Genomic DNA, 13193 nt, shown 5'->3' on the forward strand with positions numbered 1-13193 from the left:
CCATAGTGCACAGGGAGACCAGCCGAGTTCAAATCTGGCCTCAGGCACTTACTGTGTGCTCCTGGACCAGTCACTTCATCGTGTTTGCCTCAATTTCCAGGGTTCTAGAGAGAGCCTGAGTGCTGGAGGCAGATTCTCCACCTGGAGAGAGAAGTTGCCAGAGGCTAAGAAACTCTCCCAGGTAAATCTTGTTCTCTTTATGAGGAGAAAGCAGCTCTGAGCTTCTCCCTAGTCTGATTCACTCCTCCCAAACTCACATTAGTACCTGGCCACCTTTGGTTCTGCTCTTCCCCAGCCCGGAACTCTGTTTCCCTCTGTGAGGAACGGATGGGCTTTATTTGGTTTGCACGGTTATGAAAATTAAATTGGAGAAATGAAACAAATTAGAGAATTGAAACCCACAAGGACATCAAAGAGTGAGCCAGAGTGGAGGTTAGTTATCTTCCCCGTGAAGAACGCAAACTCCTTGGGGGCAGGGGCTGATTTGTAATCTTGGGGACCCACCTAAGATTGGAAAAGAAACTCGAGTTCTTTGCCCTTGGCCCTCCCTTGTTATCTTCCTCATCCTGGAATGTTAGCTACCCAAGGAGCTCCTTGGGGACAGGGACTGGCTGTATAATGAAGGGTAGAAATTCAGGTTGTGTAACATAATTATTGGGGAATGGGGCAGGGACTTGGATGTCAAGATAAGAAATAAAATCCTGCCTTTGGAGTTTCTAAAGTTGTCTACTAAGCTAGCATCCATTCTTAGAAGAATATAAAATAAATCTTTCCGGCATTCATCAGTGAGTCGCTGGAGTTGTTGGTGAGATAGTTTGTTTCTCCCACCTCCGATCCACCTGCCAAGAAGCATCGATATCCTTCCAGATCCTCCCTTAAAGACCCCTCAGTAAAACACACCCTAATCCCTGAGATAGGGGGCAGAAGGAGAACTCCCTAAGTGAAGCTTCCCCTTAGGATAAGGGTCAGGGTCCTCAGACACCGACTCGGCGTGTTCCAGAGATGGTCTGTTCCTCATTTCCGAAGCTCATTCGGAGGTTTCCTCAGAAGTGGGGCAGGGAGATAGGGGCTGCCTAGGAGAGGGACTACCCATCCTGGACCCTCACAAATGAGACGAGGCATGCGCACTTCAGAGTGGAGTTGTCTCACGGATAGAACATCTTCAGGGATGGGTTTTAGGGAGGGTGGATCCCTCAGAGACAAGTCTCTATCTGGGATTCCCTCAAGGTCTGGAGGTCCCTTTAGAGATAGGAAGTTCCTCAGAAATAGGGCCTGGGTTATTCCTCCAGGGATGGAGGCTGTCTCTTTGCAGACAGAATGTGCCCCTAGGGATTAAGAGCCCAAGTGTTTATTTACCTAAATTTACCTAAATTCAGAATTTCTTTACTTACCCCTGGGTCAAGGTTCCCTCATACACTGGGAACTCTCCCAGATGCTAGATGGTGCATTTCTTTGAATCAAGGACAAGCCCGCTGATTTAGCTACTTCCTCCCGGTAAGAGGCAGCCCTCACAGACCCGTGGTCTCTCACTCGTGGAGAGTGGGTTTATTTCCCTCCTAGCCGGGATTTCTGAACAGAATCACAGATCAGTCCCTCCAGAGGCAGCACTCTCCCAAGCACCCTCGGAGATGGCGTTCTTGGGCTCACAGGTGGTTTTCCTCCTGAATGGGGCCGTTTCCCCCATAAAGTTTCGATTCCTTTATGGCTCAGTTTGCCTCAAGGACAAGGAAGCCCTTTACCCCACTCCTCATCATAGGGTTTCTTTCTCTCCCGGAGGAATGACTCCCTTTATTTCCCCCCTACCCCACAGCTGAGTTCTTCAGACTCCTTCCTTTCCTCACAAATGGTTCTCCCCCGCCCAGATGATCCTTTAGAGATGGTTCACTCCTCCCCTGGTCAGGGTTATTTACCTCAGACACGGTGCATTCCCTCCAAGCCGGCTTTCTTTCCCTCCCTGGGACTCCTTTTCCCCATGACTGGGTTTTCCCCCCCAGGGTCTGGTCCCCCCTTGTCCAAGTTGATTTCTTCTCATTTGGCCTTATTTTCCCCACAGACTTTATTTCCCTGGTTGGGTCTCGCTTTCCCCGAAGCCGGGGGGCTTGACCTCCTTCGGGGATGGAGCCTCACGTGGGGTCCATCCCCCCAGGCGCCCCCAGCCCGCACAGCCGGGGGTAAGCGCCCAGGGACCTCGCGCAGCCCCCGGGCTTGGGGGTGTTCCCCTCGATCGTCCCGGGACAAGTTTATTGTTCTCCTGGAGGGTTTATTTCCGCACAGCGGGGTGGAATCTCCTCCCCCCAACAAGGTCTGAGAGATTCCCCTCAAAGGTGGTAGATTTCACCCACAGCTAGTCTGTTTCCTTTCTTCCTCCCCGCCCCTCACCTTGCAGCCCCGCCCTTTGCTCCCGCCCCTCACCACGCCACGCCCCTTTCAAGCTCCCAGGGTCAACCGCCGGCGCGAGGCTCTGTACGGAGGGCAGGGGGGGCGGGGCCCGAGGCTGTTGAACGGCGGAAGCTCCGACCAATAAACATCTGACTTCGACGCATGACCCCGCCTTCTCCTCAGTCTCGCCAATAGAGCGCCCGGGGGCGGGGCCAATGAACGGTCCCGGGAGGGGCGGACTCCGGGAGAAGGCGGCCGGAAGTCAGAGCGGTTTTGACAGCAGGGGACTGCGCGGAGGCGGCAGCGGAGGTGAGTGTGTGCGGCTCGGGGCCGGGGAGGTGACCCGGAGCGCCCGGGAAAGCCTTCGCCCGATTCCTGGGGTTTCCGTGGCGCTTTGGGACCTCCTGGCGCAGGCGGGGAGCGCAGCGCTCGTTCGTCCTCCTCGTCCTAATAATAGCGGCGGCGACGTCTGTCCTCCCGCCGCGAGGGGGGCCGGGGGCGGGGGCGGTGCTCCCGTTTTACAGGCGGGGAAACTGAGGCTGGGCCAAGGGACTGCCCCCGGGTCACGCAGCCGGAGCGGGTCCGAACCCGGCTCCGAACCCGGCCCCTCCCGCTTCCAGCCCCCGGGTCACGCAGCCGCTGCGGGTCCGAGGCTGGCTCCGAGGCTGGCTCCGAACCCGGCTCCGAACCCGGCCCCTCCCGCTTCCAGCCCCCGGGTCACGCAGCCGCTGCGGGTCCGCACCCGGGTCCGAACCCGGCTCCGAACCCGGCCCCTCCCGCTTCCAGCCCCCGGGTCACGCAGCCGGTGGGTCCGAGGCTGGCTCCGAACCCGGCTCCGAACGCGGCCCCTCCCGCTTCCAGCCCCAGGACTGCCGCCGAGCTGCCCACATATCCTGTGATTCTGTATACACGGTTACATTTTACATGCGTGTGTGTGTGTGGTTATTGTGAAAGGGGTGCACAGCGCTGGAGTTTTCCTCCTTTTTCCTATTGGAGGTAACCGCGGTACGGCCTCGTGGAGCAGGAGCTCGCGGTACCGGCTACAGGTTATCTTATGTTACACTGTCCTACTCTGTCATAATGACATGACCTAATACTGCGTTATAGTCCCGTAGTACAGATGAAAAAGCTGAGCCCAGAGAAGGACGGGGAGGGGTCCGCCCCTGCGGGTGCCTCATTGGAGGGTTCTCTTCCTCTTGGGTGTCTCCCTCAGACCCCCCCCCCCCCAGCACAACGTGGCTCCCAATGATGTGTGTGTGTGTGTGTCGGAGCCCGGGGCCTTCCACAGGCCCAGCTCTGCACTCTTTCCACTGGCCTTTGTGCCATACAGATGATAACATCACCTGCCCAGACCAGGTCTCTTTCCCACTTGGGCCGCACAAATCGCCATCTGTAACATTAGGGGAATAAGGCAGCGTCTTTGACCACAGAAATGGATTTTGGGTCACTTAACGGCGCCATCTTGTATTAGTCTCACGACAGCCTGGCAGGGTCCGTTTATGTCTCTTTACAGATAAGGAAACTGAGGTTCAGGGAGAGGAGAGAGAGATTATGAGGTTCAGGGAATAATAATGGATTATTATTCAAACTGACTTTTTTCTGAATTGTGTTGTTGTCCTTCGAGTGAGAGACACCTATAGTACGCACCTGCTGGGGGTTTTGTGAGATTCAGATAGCTCAGAAAAGAAAGAACACATTAGCAGAATGTGTCTTTTACAGATGGAGAAAACGAGACTCAGGAGAGGGAACCACCATAATAACAGATGTTGACACAGCCCAAACCTTGGAATGGCCCCGTGAGGGAGGTGTTCCCGGTGTCTTCTCGTTTTAATGATGAAGAAATCAAGTCGGAGGCATCCGATGACTTGCCCATGATCATTAGGGCAATTAGAATCTGGTGTGAGATCTGAACCCGGGCCTTCCTCGATGAGTAAGTTGTGGTCGGAGAGGCCAGGCATCCAGCATCATCACCCTTTAACCTTGGGAAGACCTTTGAGATCAACTCATTCCTGAACAAAAAAATTCCCAGTACGTCATCAGCCAGCTTTTGCCTGGAGGCTGCTGCAGGGAGCCCAGTCTTGACCCATCCCTCACAGCAAGCCCACGTGTCTCCTTACAACTCTGCCTCACACTCAATTTACTTCATTTAAACAGTTTTTAAAAGTACCTGCTATGAATAAGATGCTGATATTAGGCCCTGGATTATTTCTAGGGTTTAGCAAAGTCAGCCTTCACCTTTTTTCCCTGCTTCATAGCCCAGCACCTATTTGAAGAGAACTCTTCCCTCTTTTTCTCTCCCTTCTACCTCCTCCCTTTCCCTTTCCCTCTCTCCATCTTTCTCTCCTTCCTGTGTCATAACTTCTCCCAATTCAACATCTCTAGTCCATGTTCTTCTTAGATGTCTTCCTTTGGATGTTGTCCAGCTTAGTGATGTTTTTTTCTAACCTGTGGTACCCAGCTATGAGTCTTCCACTCTGTGTATGCTATAACCAGGGCAGAGGGCAGTGGGATTTTTACCTTCTCTTCCTCACCCTCCCCACTCTCAAGCAGCTGAGGGTCCTTGATGGATAGAAAGCTGGGCTTGGAATCAGGAGATCCAAGTTCAAATGCAGCTTCAGACATTTACTGTGTGACCCTGGGCAGGTCATCTGTTTGCCTCAGTTCCATCAGCTATAAAAAGGGAAGAATAATAATAGCACCTGCCTCCTAAAGCTCTGAGGGGCAAGTGGAATATTTGTTTAAAAAAAAAAAAAAAAAAAAAAAAAGTGTGACTCTGGACAAGTCACTTTACCCCAATTGCCTTGGGGGAAAAAAAGGAAAAAACAAAAAGGCATAATATTAGTAAAAACAAAAAAAAAACCATTATTAGCTAATAGTAGATGCCTAATAAGTGCTTATTTCTCCCCTTTCTCCCTACCCTCCAGCTCTGGACATAATGCTTCTTACTCTAACTGAAGGTATAAGTAGGTTGATTTTTTGGCTGTCCAGCCTGCCTTGAGTTTGTAAGCCATGAAAGGCTTCTTTGGATGATCTGTTCTCTCTAGCCAGACCTTCCTCATTGGTTCTTGTAAAGACCCAAGTCTGACTTTCTTATTCCTTTTAAAGATCACCGCCTTCTCTTCAGCTCAGGGTTCTAGGCCGCCAAGATCTTTCTGGATCCTGACTCTGTCATGACCTGTGCCGGCCTCCCCCTGCAGCTCTGGGCATCTGCCCAGGTGACAAGCAGACTCTCTAGGCCTTTGCCCAAGTCATTCAGAAAAAGGTCAGGTGGCTTAGAGCCAATCCCTGCTGGCTGCGGGGGCCCAGCACCTCCCCCCTCCCCCAACTCCCTCGAATGGCCACTCCTTCCCCCTCCTTGTGTTTGGATGTGGCTCTGGTCTCTCTCTTATCCATTAGAGTAGCGTGGCAGACTTATCAGCTGCTTGGCTGGGGGATGGAAAAGCATTTAAGCTCTTACTAGGACAAAGTCCTCTTACAAATGACTCTGGACCCACAAACTTGCCACGAACTGGATGGAAGGCTCTTGGCTTCTTTAGGGCTGGATGGGAAGCCATCTTCTCTGGTATCATTCCCACCAAAAACCCCTTTCAGTTCTGATGTTGGACTAGTTAATGAGACTTTTTTTGGGGTCCTCAGTCTCAGGGGCTGGAGCTCACCCAAGGGCTGCTTCCTCCTTCCCTCCACCCAGCAGGCTGGGCAGGAAGCAGGGTTTGGGACCTTGGATGCCTGTCCAGTTCCGTGACAACAGTAGGGCTGGTTTATTAGACCCTTCTCCACGTGACTCTTTGCTGAGTGGAAAAAGATGGGAGTGGGGAGAGGTGGGGAGACAGCCATCATGGGTGCTTGGGGATGGTGCCCATGATGGGCCAGGATCTGAGGGCGGCAGGGGCGGTTTGACTGGCCCGATTTCTCTCCCTCGGGGCCTCTTGGCTGGCTGGACCGCCCAGGTCTGCCATTTGGTCTTGGTTTGAAAAAAGAATGAACAAAATCAAGAATGATCAGAATAAAGGTCAGGCTCACAAACCTGTAGTTTGCAGGCTTGATCCTTGGCCTTTTTCGTGAGTACTGGGCTGACCTTTGCCCTTTTCAAATCCTCTGGCACAGCCACAATTCTCCGTGATCTTTCTAAGTTCAGTGACTGGTTTAGTGCCGTTTACTTCTATTTCTCCAGGCTGGGGCTGGGGCTGTCCAATTCAGAAAGCGGGGGGGAAAGAGTAACTTTGACTTAAAATGTGATGTTTTTTACATTTTATTGTATTTCTTTTTATTTTGTTACATATTTTCCATTTCCTTTGAATTTGGTTTGGATCACCCTGAGGAATGGTGGTGATGGTGGTGGGGGAAACCACTTGTTTGACACAGCTCTTCTACGGCCCTTGAACTCATCCAAGGCAACCTTCCTATTTCCTAATTTATCGGGGTTATGCTTGTAACACCCTGTTTGCTATTTTTGTCCTGCCCTTTCCTGTCCAAAGATGTTTCCCTTGGCAGAGAAAACAGAAGCAATAGAAGGGCCAGCAGCCCTTTGTTCTCTGTCTTCCCATTTGCCTCAAATAATAATCTGGCCTTTTCTTTAATTCTCTTTGTCTCCCCTCCCCCCCCCCCCCCCCAGCATAAAGCAACGAACTTTTTTTATATATATTCCTCAGCCTTCTCCACCGGCCTTCACTTATTTTGAGCTTAAGCACATCTCCTTACGTGCCACGCTTCTGTATTAATGCTCCATTATCTGCCCTGTAATGTATACGTAACTTTGTCTTCTATCTCTTTCAAATTGAAGTTATTGGAGAGTACCCTGTGCAACCACATCACTTTCTTTAGATTAGTTGGTTTCCAAATGGGAAGGTGCAAAATCCTCCATTGAGATGGAGGAAAAATGTTAGCCTTTGTGTTTTATAATTTTTAATTTAAGATCTAAAACACTTAAATCTTATTAATATTTTGTACATGTTTTGGCATCGGCTTGGTGTTTCCTGTAGGAAAAGTGGAGATTTGACAAGGGTACCCACTCATTTGTTTGCTTTCATCATATTGTAGTATTCCCCGTAAGCAGATTTACCAATTATTTCTCCAGTTTGAATGAAAGTAGCCGTCACAAAATAAATAGATGGTTTAAAAAGACTCTTACAAAGAAACCGGGAACAGAAAATGATACTAATAATTCAAACACAAACAAACAATGGCAGAGCTAATGAATCTATTCCTAGTACAAGCTCTGAGCCATTTTGTGAGATAAAAATATCCTATCAGATAAGAAATTGGATAAAAACAATCAAACGATCAAGATTATTTGAAATATGGATTTACATATATTTTCATTAACAATGTCTCTCACTCTTTATACCTTGAATTATTAGCTAATGGTAGCATGAAGTGATCACAATGAGCACATTTAAAAACGAAGCTTTTGTTCCAGAAAATGATCTTAGTCCTTTCTGTTCGTTTGCCACCCAAAACAGGATTTCCCAACCCTATTGTCCTGAATAAGTGTTAGTTCATTTTGAACCATTTGGAAAGACCATCAAAAAGCAACATCTTCCCATTTCTTTGCAATAACAACTAGATGACTAACATCAGGGAAGATGGAAATTTACTAGCTGAATTTCTACAAAAATCGTTTTGTAGATGTTTATGATTATGATGGGGTTGGAAAAAGGATCCTCATGATTAATTTGGCACCTTTTCTCTTTGGAACCAGATCTTCGCCACATCTTTTTCAGCAGTGATAACCACTCAAACCAAGTATATAAATAAATTCATTTGAAAACTAGGCTTTTCAATTAATTTTTTATAGGAACGGCACAATCTTGCTAAGCCAAGATTTAAAAAAAGATATAAAAATTATTGCCAATAATTTTAAGTAAATAAAAATATTTTTGCTCTATTATAAATAAAAAAGTGCTTAAAATATTGCTTATTTCCTCTTTATTTCCTCCTTTCATTTCTCCTTTTGGGAATTTTTAGAATTCTCCATAATATGTTCACACTTTAGTACATGCTTATAATTTGCAACAAAGATAGCTTTTAGGAGTACTTACTCAAAAAATCTGCCACAGACGCAGGAACTGCGACTTCTCCCTGTGTAACCTAGAACTGTTTGGCCTTCCTTACAAAATCTGTTGGCCTCCCCAACTCCCCAGCCTTATCTGATGTTGCCTGATTGCCTTAACTGAGTATTACCTTCAGCTGCTCAAAAGTCCTGAGCCGGAGACATCCCTTCGCCTTAACTACCTTCTGAGGAGGAGCCAGGTTTCCAGACATTATTTCTACTTTGCTTGGATTTTTGTGCCTTCAGAATTTCATGCTTGAAAACTTCCCATCTCTCCCTAGATGATTTCTCTGTAGAATTTTATGCCATGCAATCCTGTCTATTCTTTTCTTGAACTCTTTGAAATCTGCTCTCCCAAAATTTTCAAGGCACGTCAGACTGTTTTGGTCTTTTGTCTACTTCTCACAAGTTATATATTTAGAGTGGTACTTTCCCAAAGGGTTCCCATTATTTCCAGTCAAATCCTCCTCTTAGTGAGAATCAGATCCAGAATATAAAATTCCCATTTGTGGTCCCCTTCACCTTTTGAAGGAAGAAATTCGAATTAAAGCAAATCAAAAAATTATTAGCTGGTCTACTTTGGGTAGGATTCTAGCAGATGTTGGGGTCATCAAAGAGTACCCATCAGCAGGTGCTGTAGCTCCTCTGGGCCAGCTTTGGGAAGTCTCCAGATTTCTGCCTCCTTCTGTTTTTCTTCAGGTATTCTGGTGTTTTCTGATAACAATATGGTCTCCTTTTCTGCCTCTCTTACTATTCCCCAAAATGGATGCTACCATGCATTCCCCTGTACTGCCTGAATTTCTGAATCACCAGAGTTTATTTTCTTAACATATAATGGTTCTTCACACTTGCCTTTGCTATTCCTCCCTACCCCCCATTTCTTTTGAATAGCATAAACCATTCCAGAACCACAATCTTTTTTAAAAATTTAAAATTTTATTTTTTTAGATTATACATGTACATTCATTTTTTTTAAAAAAAACATTTCTACTTGAGTCATGTTAGGAGAGAAAAAGCAGAACAATAGGGGAAAAACTGCAAGAAAGGAAAAAAAAGGTGACAACAATATGCTTTGATTTTAATTGAGTCTCCCTAGTTCTTTTTCTGGGTGTGGGTAACATTTTCCATTCAAAGTTTATTGGAATTGCCTTGGATCACTGAATTGCTGAGAAGAGCCAAGTTTATCATTGTTGACCATCATATGATCTTGTTGTTGCCTTGTACAATGATATCCTGGTCCTGCCCATTTTCCTCAGCATCAGTTCCTGTCAGTCTCTCCAGGCCTTTCTGAAATCCTCCTGCTGGTCATTTCTTACCGAACAATAATATTCCATAACATTCACATACCACAACTCACTCGGCCATTCCCCAGCTGATGGGCAGCCACTCGCTTTCCATTTTCTTGTCACTACAAACATTTTTGCCCGTGTGGGTCTTTTCCCCTTATTTATGTTCTCTTTTGGTTACAGGCCTAGTAGAGATACTGCTGGATCCAGTGGTATACACACTTATGCCCTTTGGGCAGAGTTCTAGATTGTTTTCCAGAATCCAGAACCATATTTTAATATGACTCTCATCTCACCAAGTCTCACTGACCCCTCTGAGGTCAAATTGGCCTCTTTGCATTAGTATTTCCACTTCATTTAGCTTTTTTCTCTTATTTTGTACTTTTGTGTATGGACATCTAAGGTCATGCTTTTTTTTTTTTTTTTTTTTTTTTTTTTAAATCATCTCCTTGCCCGGATTTTGTCTCCTATAAACTCCTTGGGTCTCTTAATCAACCAGGCAGTCAACAAGCACTTATTAAAGGACTATCTCCCTGCTAGTCACTGAATTTTGCCTTGGCAGTCACAAATATAGTGAATGAAACAATATCAACCAGTCAGTCAACAAGCAGTTATTAAGGACTAACTCCCTGCTAGACACTGCATTTTGCACCGGCAATCACAAATATAATGAATGAAACAATATCTACTTACAAACAGTATCCACCTTCTCCTGCTACATCTCTCTCTACGTTCTAATAGCTATAATATTTAGCTTCATGGCTATTTTCAGCACCGGATAGAATGCTGGGCTTGGAGTGAGGAAGTCCCGAGTTCAAATGTGGTCTCAGACACTTCCTAGCTGTGTGATCCTGAGCAAGTCTCAGTCACTCTGTGTGCCTCAGTTTCCTTGTCTTTAAAATGGGGATAATAAGAGCATCTCTCTCCCAGGATGGTTTTGAGGCTCAAATGAGATCATAATTGTAAAGCATTTAACATGGTATCTAGCATATAACAAACGTTACAAAAGTGTTGACTGTAATTCTAAAGTACTTTGGGCTGGATTAGTCAGCAAGGCAAACACCTTCTTCTGGGCTCTTTGCTTGGTTCACCTCATCCCTGGCTACTTTGCTGTCATTCCTGAATTCTAAGCCTTGCTCTAGAAATCCAAATCCCATTCTCAGATGTCATCCTCTCACCCAGCTGTTTGTTCACTTCCAAAATAGGCCTTTGTGAGTCTCTTCAGAGGACGACGGGGACGAAATCCTGTCCCGTTCCCCCGCGGCCCTCGGTTTCTCATCCAAGATTTTGTAAACTTTCAGCCTGCTTCCTCGGTCCCTGCTGCCAGAATCTGCGCGCCCATGTAGTGTGCTGTGTGCTAGAAGTGGGGAGTAGTCTTTCATTTTGACAAGTCTTGGGGGATTCTGCCTTAATCTGGCTGCATGCCCCAAGAAAACAGCAGGGCTCTCTTATTGTTCTGAAGTTAAAAAAAAAAAAAAATAGCTACTGCAGTAGCCTTCAAAGCCAGGGCTTTTCTGGCCTCTTCCTCTGATGCGGATAGCCCCATACCCAGCTCCTTCTTGGGCATGGACAACTCCTCCTGGCTTTCTTAGTGCTAAGGATTCTAAGGACCTTCCTCTTCATTCTCATCTCTGTGCCAGCTTCCCGGCCTCCAGCCTCCTGCCTCACAGAGGTCAAGGAGCCCCTCTCGGCCACTTCAGGGCCGTTGTCCTCCCTGGCTTCACATCAAGCCCCTTATTCCATTTTTTCAAGGAGTATTTCGTTCTCCACAATAACCTGGAGAATGGAAAGGGTTCCCGTTTATTTTCAAGGTGGAGAAAGAGTCCTAGGTGGAAGCCATTTGCTTATTCTATGGACTGAAGAGGTTTGCATTGTGTACTCTGTGCTGCCTGTGCAATCTAGTGAGACCCATCCTTCTTTTTTATTTTTAAAATTAAAAAAAAAATTTCCCCCATCCTTCTTATGAGAAGCTCCCCTGAGATCTGCTCTGGCTTCTGCTTTTGGGTACCAGCAGCTCTGCAGTTACTGCCCATTCACCTTTGTCAGTCACACTTGCCCTCCCTTACTAACCATTCACCTCTTCCACGCCTTCCTTCTAGAGGCCCTCCCTGCTTCCTTCTCCAGCTCTTCCTTCTTTCAGCTGGAGCCCCCTTTTTTCCCCTTCCTCCTCCTCTTGGAGCTCAAGCTCTCTTTCTGGGTCTTCTCTTCCTGCTCTTCCATATTTGTTTCTTCCTGAGGCCTTCTGCTCGGGTCTGCCTTTTCTTCCTCACTTCCTTCTGTTAGAGTCTTTTTTCTGCCTAATTATCCATTTGCGGCTTCTGTTCGTATCATCCAAATTTAGCCTGTCCTTCTTCACAGCCTTTTCCCCCAGAAACTGAAGTGGAAGTATCCTGAAATGCTCTTGGGATGATCTGGGTTAATCATGAATGAATGAATGAGACATTTCTTACTCTACAAAGTACTGGGTGAAGTGCTGTGAATATGAAGAGTCAGGGAGTCCCTTCTCTCACAATCTAATGGGGGAAGATAACACATGGCAGATTTTAATCTCCCCCTCAGACCGAAAGGCCCCACGATCCTTAGGGTGAAGCAGTAAAGCAAATGGGAATGCCTGTCTGGGAATGCCATTTCTGCTGACAAATCCATATCAGTTTCTGATGTTAAGTCATTTGACTGTGCCATGGACCTTAATGGTAAAAACTTGTGTTTTGGGACTTCATCTGATGTGGCTGCATCTCCCCAGGTGGGGTGAGCCAGGACGAGGGCTGTGGCCACTGGGCTTTTTGGTTGAGGATCTGTGGCTCTTTCCACAGCATCCAAGGGGCAAGAACAATGAAGGTGGTGGAGAAATACTACTTTAGCTTCACCATTTCTTGCTATTTCTAAGACAGTCCTGACCATGGTAGTCCAACATCCTCTCTTGTCAAGTTTTATAAATGAGTTTATGTTCTAAGCTGGTATTGTCCTTGGCTTCCATAACTCTTGGAAGGCAAAGAAGAGGAGCTATTTGTGACCTAAGACGGTTTTCAGGTTCTTTTGTTCTCCCTTATTATGGCAACTAATTTGTATCATTAAACTTGTTTAGGAAATGATGTTAGTTTGAGTAAGCATCTGTTCTTTCGTTCAGTTCCCATTTTTCAGCACCAGTCTCCTTGCTTATGTAGGTCTGGTTGGAGGTGTGTGTCTTATCTCAGTATCCATCTTTGTTCCAACAAGTTAATGGTATGGCTGCATACTGACAACTGACTGGTAAGGCCAGTTGTTTCCTGTTTATTAAGAGACCAGTTTCATTTTTGCAATGTTATTGAGAGCTTGTCATCATGTGGGAGATGTCCAACATCTATTCCATTTTATGGAATCGTGAGGCTTTTGTGTAATGTCCTCTTTCATTTATTACTCCTGACCAATATTTAAACAAAAAGTTTTGAAAAAAACAAAAAAACCCAAAAAGTTTTGGCTGACAGGCCTGGCATTTAAGT

The 13193-nt window shown here is 46.6% G+C and overlaps 1 protein-coding gene across 1 annotated transcript in view; it reads left to right on the forward strand.

Annotated features, from left to right (window-relative positions):
- The first annotated feature begins 2442 nt into the window (after nucleotides 1–2442).
- Nucleotides 2443–13193, forward strand: part of TANGO2 (transport and golgi organization 2 homolog) — a 144816-nt gene continuing 134065 nt past the window's right edge. Inside the window, exon 1 of the mRNA XM_031948998.1 lies at nucleotides 2443–2688. The gene's annotated coding sequence lies outside the window, so the exon portion shown is untranslated. The remainder of the gene's footprint in view (nucleotides 2689–13193) is intronic.

The sequence above is a fragment of the Sarcophilus harrisii genome, chromosome 1 (genome assembly GCF_902635505.1).
Source record: "Sarcophilus harrisii chromosome 1, mSarHar1.11, whole genome shotgun sequence".
Lineage (NCBI taxonomy): Eukaryota > Metazoa > Chordata > Mammalia > Dasyuromorphia > Dasyuridae > Sarcophilus > Sarcophilus harrisii.